The 8,292-nt window shown below is 35.3% G+C and overlaps 1 protein-coding gene across 1 annotated transcript in view; it reads left to right on the top strand.

Annotated features, from left to right (window-relative positions):
* MTM1 (myotubularin 1) overlaps positions 1-8,292 on the top strand; it is a 1,351,953-nt gene that overhangs the window by 367,526 nt on the left and 976,135 nt on the right. The gene's annotated exons all lie outside the window — the stretch shown is intronic.

Genomic DNA, 8,292 nt, shown 5'->3' with positions numbered 1-8,292 from the left:
TACCAGAGATATATAAAATCCTTTCTAAAAATACATATTCATTAATACATAAGGTTTTTATTTTGGCCCAAACTGAGTTAATAACCCCCCCCCATCTTGGCAATATACATTTATTTCGCCAATTTTAAAACCTAATAAAGATCCAACTAGATGTTCTTCATATCGGCCCATCTCATTACTTAATGTTGATTATAAAATGTTTATGAATATCTTTGCTGATAGATTGAAGACAATCATTCCCGGCATTATAGATATAAATCAGACAGGCTTCATTGTAAATAGAAATACTTTTGATAATATAAGAAGAACTTTAACATTAATAGATTTTGCAAACAGGAAAAAGAAAGATTTAACACTTATTAGTCTTGATATAAGTTCAGCATTTGATTCAGTAAGTTGGGACTATCTGTTTACCTTAATGAAGTGCACAAACTTCTCGGATGCATTTGTAAATCTAATTGAACATTTATACAAAGGAACGTTGGCTTATATTAAGGTAGGAACATATGTTTCACAAAAAATACCCATTCTTAAAGGTACAAAACAAGGATGTCCACTTTCTCCACTATTATTCACTTTAGTAATGGAGCCTTGGGCTAATTTGATCAGAAACAGTACTGACATAGAGGGTTTTGAAATAGATGAAAATACAACATCCAAAATTCAACTTTTGCAGATGATGTTCTAATTACGTCAGCAGGATCTAATTCTTCTATACAGTCTCTATTTGATAACATGATGAATTTTAAAAGTATTTCTGGTTTAATATTCAATGAAGAAAAAACTAAAATACTACCTATATATACGAAAAAATATTCTCATTAGTGATTTTACTAAATATGTACCCAATTCAGGTCAGATAACTTATTTAGGTATAATACTATCTAAAGATATTAAATCTATTATATATAATAATTATAATACCTGTTTTCTTAATATACAAAATCTTTTTAATACCTGGAATAATATGTTTTTACTATGGAGGAGAGACTTACAATTATTAAAATGATAATATTCCCCAAGATTTTATACTTAATACAATCAATAATACTTCCACCTACAAAAATAATTATCAAGAAACTGAACACACTAATGTTAAATTTCTTATGGGCACCTAATAGACCTAGGATTGCATTAAAGAAACATACTAATAGCTGGTCTCAAGGGGTATTTCTTTTCCAGACTTTAATTTATATACTATCTCTTCTATTGTAAAAGTTATTACTTTATTAATAGATCAGTCATATGTCACAAAATGGAAAGATTATTGGGAGCTAATTAGTATACACTTCATGAAAATCTCCTTAACACATAAAAATATGATTGTAAATAACTCCATGTTATGGTTACTAAAGGAATTTTGTACTTCACCTATTACACCTAAACATATGGTTTGTTACCCATTAAATATTATTATTAGTTATCGTAACTTTATATTCATGCACCCTAAGTATAGGGAATGGAATTTTATTGTATTTCCTATAATGTATACTCAGGGTATGCTTCTGTCATCTACTTCTGAAGGAACTCATTTAGCTTTAGATAATGATCTAAAGTACTGGTATCAGCTGATATCTGATAATAAAGTTAAAAATCTAGATTTCTTAAAACAAGAATTTGATCTAAGAGAAACTTGCTGGTTAGAGGTTCAGACCTTTAGACAATATCTCATTAATAAAATAGATTTAATGTCTATAACTGTTAAAGAATCTATTCCAACACTGATTGATTACTTGATATTAAATTTACAACATAAAGTTTCTGATAAAGGTAAACTTTCATACATACATAAAGTTATCAGACAAGAAACTTTTTTACAGTGTAGATTCATACTGGAATTATTTCACTTCTATTAATGGGGACCCACCAAATCAACAAGATAAACAATATATATTGGAATCTGCTTATAGAACTACATCTTCCATTGTCTGGAGACTTTATACATGGAAATTTTTACATAGATCTTTTTATACATCTTTGATGATGAATAAAATAAATAATAAAGATAATCTATGTAAGAGATGTAATGTAGAAATTAATGCTGACTGGGCTCATATGTTTTATGACTGTATAAAATTGAAAGAATACTGGAAGTCAATTAATGAATTTTTGCAGGCTCTTTTACAGATAATTTCATTATTTCTAAATCTCTTATATTATTCAACACACCTGTACCTCAAAGTGTTAAAAGGTTAAGCTTCCCTTGTTATGGTCTATTCTAGCAGTGGCTAGGAAAATAATAACTAGAAATTGGATTTCAGATACACCTCCTTCGTTCAATGAATTTAAAAATGTTATGAATATAGTGTGCCATATGGAAATAAACACAATTAGGACTAGAACAAACAGAAAAACATCTTATTTTATTGTATGGGATAATTTACAAAATTTGTTAAAAAAATTTTAATTTCAATAGCATGGTATTTTAGTTTAATTAATTGATCTGATTGTAGTGGATGTCTTTGTAAATACTTTAGTTGTTTTGTTGAATATTATAATAATACCTATTTTTAATTACTTGTATAAAATTGTTATGATATTTCTCTTATATGTTAAAACAATAAACCTGTTTTGAAAAAAAAAAAAGAATAAGCTCCTCCAATGTTGACTATGAACATCACAAGACTGATTTAATACATAGATTTAGAGCTAGGGGCTATAACCCAGGAACCATTCTTTCAGCCAGTAACTGGGCTAGTGGACAAGACAAGTCAGAATTACTGCAATATAAGAAAAAACATGTACCTCAGGGGATAGTATTTGATTTGTCACTACCTATGGTAGAAACATTCATGCCATTAGAAATGTTATTAACAAAGATTGGAATATTCTCATGGCAAATCAAGAACTGTCAAGTCTCCTTACGGATAGATGTAAGTTTTCATATCATAGAGGACAAATTTATTTTAATCATTACAAATCAAAGGGTGGAAATCACTCTTTGGAACAACTAACGATTACAGGGGACATGTTGGTTGGGTCATTTTCTTGTGGACATTGCTCCTTTTGTAGATACATGCCCAAACTTAAGGAGTTTTCTAGCAAAAATACCCAAATGGTCCATAGGATTAAGCATTTTTCAAATTGTGGAACAGACTGGGTGGTCTATTTGGCCACATGTTTCTGTTCATCCTTTTATGTTGGGCAAATGTCTAGACCTTTCAGAATAAGAATGTCTGAACATCTAAGTGATATTCGAAACAAACAAATGACCAATGCTCTTTACAAACGTGTGTGATCACAAATCAGCAATATTTCATTTTTGTATTATTGACAATATAGTGGGTGATAGACTGAACAAGTTAGGGTGGAATAGTATTTTGAATGATAAAGAAAGGATGTGGATTATTAGGCTAGGAGCTCTCTTTTTCCCCTGGTCTTAATGACCACTTATAAGTGGTATAATAATAGTAAAAAATCAAAAACTAGACTATTCATTCATATACTAAAGAGACGTTTTCAGTTTTTGTTATTACTTTCTCTTTAATTACTTGATTGGGACGTAGTGCTGGATGTATATATAGACTGTTACATAATCAAAATGGTATTCACTGATGAAGGCAAAACTGCCCAAACCAGTTTGACGCATTACTAATTTTGTAATAAACTCAGGCATCACTCTTGGTGCTGGCCTCCTTTTTTCGGATTTGGAGTTTGCTTTTTGGCTGGTTGCACCTGCCTTATGTGTGGAGTTTGTTTGGGTTTGTGCCCTTGTAAGAGCCTTAAAGTAGCAGGCTACAGGTGTTTTGGGGGCAATGAATCTACCTCATAGTCTGGGTGGAGGTGTCAGAGCGGGTAAGCTGTGACAGCCTTTCTCAGGTGTGTGTGTGTGTGTGTGTGTGTGTGTGTGTGTGTGTGTGTGTGAAAATCCAAATCTCAAAAGTGTGTGTATGACAGCTACTTTGAACAGGGACACTTGAAAACACTGATTTCACAGAGAGGGTAGTGAATGACTTGGTTTGGAATACCTGGCTAAGGACTCACCTCTGTAGTGATCAGTGGGGAGTCTTATTTGGGGCCTGAAGAGAAAGCCCAGTCCGAGGACTGGAGGTGTGCATTCCCTGTGTGCTGTTAAGGGAAATTGTACTTGGTACAGAGAGCTGTGTCTGAAAATACTCAGAGTGGCTATTTTTCTCACCGTGAACATTCCCCACCCATGTCAGTGGTGAGGAATGAGGCTTCTTGATCACTGGCCCAGAGGAGGGATGTCACAGGGGGCATCATATTTGTTTAGTGCATGGCAGTAGGTTAACAGACTAGGTTGTGGATTCTTTTTTCACGCTTTGCAGTTGTGTGCTTTTTCCATAATTGTTAGTACAGTACAACAGGAGGAAATGCTATATTCCAAGGCTACTGTTGCTTATGTATCACATTAAATAAAAGAACCTAGTCCTCTTTGTGGTCATTCAAGTAGATTTTAAAGATTAGATGATACTTGTTTTGATGGAGAACATGAGTTTTGCTTGGTCACTTTTTCCAGGGACCATTTTTGGTCATTCCTGAAAAGTAAAATGATCTAGCGTCTCTAAATAGATGTCAAAATACAAATTAATGTGTACATTTATGTGTTGAATTTAGAGATGCTGGCTGACAGAAAGAGTTACGCTGCCCTTCATTTCTTGATAAGTGACTGGCTAAGGAATGTTGCCATATAGCATGCTGTTATTTATATAGGAGACTGTGTATAGCTAAACAGTTATGTTTCTGTTGAATGCCAGTATTGAAATCAGCTTTTACTGCATGTGTGAGAGTATGTAAGCACAGTCTTTGAACTTGAGAATAAGAGTAATGTTTGTGTAATCATATGATTATGACATTGTACTCTGCAGTTCAGTTGGTTGGGTGATGCTGTTGGACATTGGTATATTTCCCACAGTAGGAATTTGCATGTTTGCAAAGGTTAAATAATAATCTTTCTTATTTGTATATATTCCCATATGTCAACCACACATAAAATGACATTTCTGGAACAAAAACACTGAAACTTAGGTGAAGCCCAACTTGCATTCTGTTTCTGTGGTCACCTGAACGTGAGGCACAGTTGCCTGAGACTTATAGCTGAAAGTGGCATTTGCTTGTAGGATGCTGCTCGTTTCTCACTGAAGTAGGCATGAGAGTCTAGTACTTGCATACTGCTTGTTTGCATTTTGTCTAATTTTTAGCCTTCAAAAACTTCCAGTTAGCCTACTGATCAAAGGACCATCATCAGAGATGGCTTCACTTTACTGGGCTTTATCAAGGACAGTGCATTTGTTTGACTGCTGTCCCTGTTCCTGGAGATGATTCCAGTTTTGTTTTTGTCATGTGACAGAGTGCCAAACCAAAGGGCAGAAAGATTACAAAGACAAGCTGCTTCGTAAAGAAAGACCTAGCAAAGCTAAATTATTCAGTGCACAATGCCTTAAGCCTCCTAACCTTGTCTTGTCTCTATCTAGTGGGGTTTGGCTTTATTGACCTGAATGCACCAGTAAAAACTTAAGGGAAATTAAAAAGTCATGGGCTTTCATAAGCCATGTAACTGAAATATCTTAAGTTCCTAAGGTATCATTTACAAATATCCCACTTGCCTCCATTACAGATGGTTTAAGGTATTACACAGTGATTACTTTAGCTTTGCTGGGTCTTTATTGTAGTTCATTATGCAGAAATGATGATAATGACTTGGCTACATGTTGCAATTTGAAAATGTAGATACTTGGTTGATAGATATTCTGGGTTTATGGTTCCAGCCTCGAGGTTATTTAACTGGACATTTTTCCATGACTTTCTACAGATTCAAAGTTTCTCCTGAGTCTTACGGCATTTTGGTAACAGTAGTGATTTAGAACTATTTTTTTCTATGTTTTTACTCTGACATTGACACTGAATTTAAGTATCTTTATTTTATCACTAGACACACTGGACTCTAATCTTGGTCTTTATCATGAACTTGATAGATTAATAATATTCAACCGTGCTTCTAAATTTTTTGTGCAGCTGACTTGCAGTTTTGTTTGTGCTATATTATTTCTCTCATTTTATTATGTCTTTTAATTTAGTTATTATTTTAGTTATTATTGTAGTTAGTCTGTATACTCAGACTGTTTATTATTCAGACTGTGCTGACATTAATGTTACTGTTGATGTTTTGTAAAGTCATTCTTTAATAAACTTGCACTTTTGTTATATTGCCTGTCAGTGACTCCTCTTTCTGTGAGGTGCAGTGACTTTGGATTGAGAATAAATAATATAAGGGGAGTTGGGGGAATACAGTACTTCCCATGAGGATTACAGAAAGGCTTGCCCCCTACAAAAAAAAAAAAAGTTTTACACATGCCACTTTTTTCCGTTTCCTTTTTGTTGCTGCACATGCCAGTTATGTAAGCTCTTTCTTGTATTAGATCCCTTACACTGAGTATTCCTAATTGATGGTGAGTAGTGAGAGGTGTCGTCATACAGATGGCCTCACCAGTGGTTTGTGCCCTTGCTGACATTCTACCAGTGATAGCATATTTGTCATGGCCACAAGCCCTCCACTGGGCATGGGACAAGTAACCTATATCACTGTGCTCTCACTGTGCAGCTGCACACTCCTGTGCACCCTTAGTGAGGGCTGCTGTATTCATGGTTTGGAGGCCTTACACTTCCCTGGAGCATCCTTTGTGTCTCTCCCCTTTCTGTGAGGGATTGAGGCATTTATACATTCCCTATCTGCACCCCTGTCCAAAGGATAGGCATGCACATCCTCCTCACACTGACCCAAGAGATGTCCAAACTGCTAAATGAATTCTGGTTGTCTAAGTTACAGTCAGGGTTTAATATCTCTACACTAACAGAGCTGGCAGGTATGTTCCATGTGCTCCTAATAACAAAAACTCTACAACATATATTATGAAAGTATATGTATTTGGCTGCCATTTATGAAATCTTTTAGCCAAGGTGATGCAGTGCAAAACTGAATGAGCTGAGGAGATGTTGTGAATCCATGAAGTTGTTTTCATAGGTTCGTAGGTAGGTACTAGGCTATCGGCCCTGGGGCCTATACAAGCCCAGCTTTCTTTCTGTAGCACTTTGTAGTATTTCAAATGTTAAAAGTAAAGGACAGTCGGTAAGCATCTCATTTTAGGTGGTCCATTTGTACAGGTGACATACTGACAGTCAGACTTTTGTTGCACTTTTTGTACCATTTCAAAATGTGTGCCCTGCATTCATTTTGGAATATGTATGCTATGCCTCTGGCACTTGAGAGATTGTGACTTGGAATTCATAGTGACAGAGTTCTACAGCTAAATGTGCAAACCCAGAGAGTAAAGGGATGAAGTCCTCACAAAGATTTACACAACCCATGTTCAGCTAGCATTTCAGCAACTGGAAGGGCTAGACAACAGAATATGGGAGTCAGTGGCTTATACCATATCTCCCATCCTGTTAGAAAGAAGTTGTGGCTCCAGTTGACCTCCCATGCAACCGGAGGCAAGCTCAGGACCAAGGAACATGGGTTGGCATTCCATCCCAGTGATTCTGGGGCTCAGAGGCCTATGTGTGGAAGGAGTGAAACATTCCTGTGGTGACACAGATGCACATATCAGCCACCAAGATGTGAGGTTAAGTACTTCACCTTAAAACCCCTGGTGGTTGCCTGTATTATGGCTTCTTAGCAAGGGAAGGCTGATAGTTGGTGGGCAATGGGGCTGAAATATTTTAAAAATGAGCAAATCCAGAAGCACATTATTCTTGCTCCGAGATATGACACTGTAGTTAATGCTAGGGTGAAGGAGGCAATGCATTCTACATGGATGTTTTTGTAATTCACTTCCCACAAAGATCATCTCTCAGCATTCATTTGGCATCATTCAAACTTCTGGCCATGGATTTCTGTTACTTAAAGTAACAAACCATGATATTCCATGGATGATAAACCCGTGCTTCTGATTAAGTGTGCACTTTTTACCTTTTCCAGAATTGATATACTGCAAGTTTGCCTTTGGACAGTATTGTCATGTACAAATTATTTTAAACAACTTGATGGAAGGTTATAGTACTTGCTACATTAAAAGTAATATGTTGTTTTGCTGCAGAAAAGTTAATTACAAACCATTAGATTTCTTTAATGAATATGCATTCCATTTTATTTGTTATAGTTGTAGCTGTATTTCCTTACAGTTTGGCTAAAGGTTGTTAGCTACAGTGCATTTTGGTGGTGGTTGTAATCAGCATACTGTTGTGAATTATCTGTAATATTTTGCTAAAGAAGGTCAAATTGGGAGTGTAAACAGTATTTTCTGTGAAACTGTATGTACCCACTTTGTCATG

This window comes from Protopterus annectens, chromosome 15.part0 (assembly GCF_019279795.1).
Source record: "Protopterus annectens isolate FY-2018-M chromosome 15.part0, PAN1.0, whole genome shotgun sequence".
In the NCBI taxonomy this organism is placed as follows: Eukaryota; Metazoa; Chordata; order Ceratodontiformes; family Protopteridae; genus Protopterus; species Protopterus annectens.
Note: the sequence above shows the minus strand (reverse complement) of the source record. Positions and strands in the feature narration are given on the sequence as shown.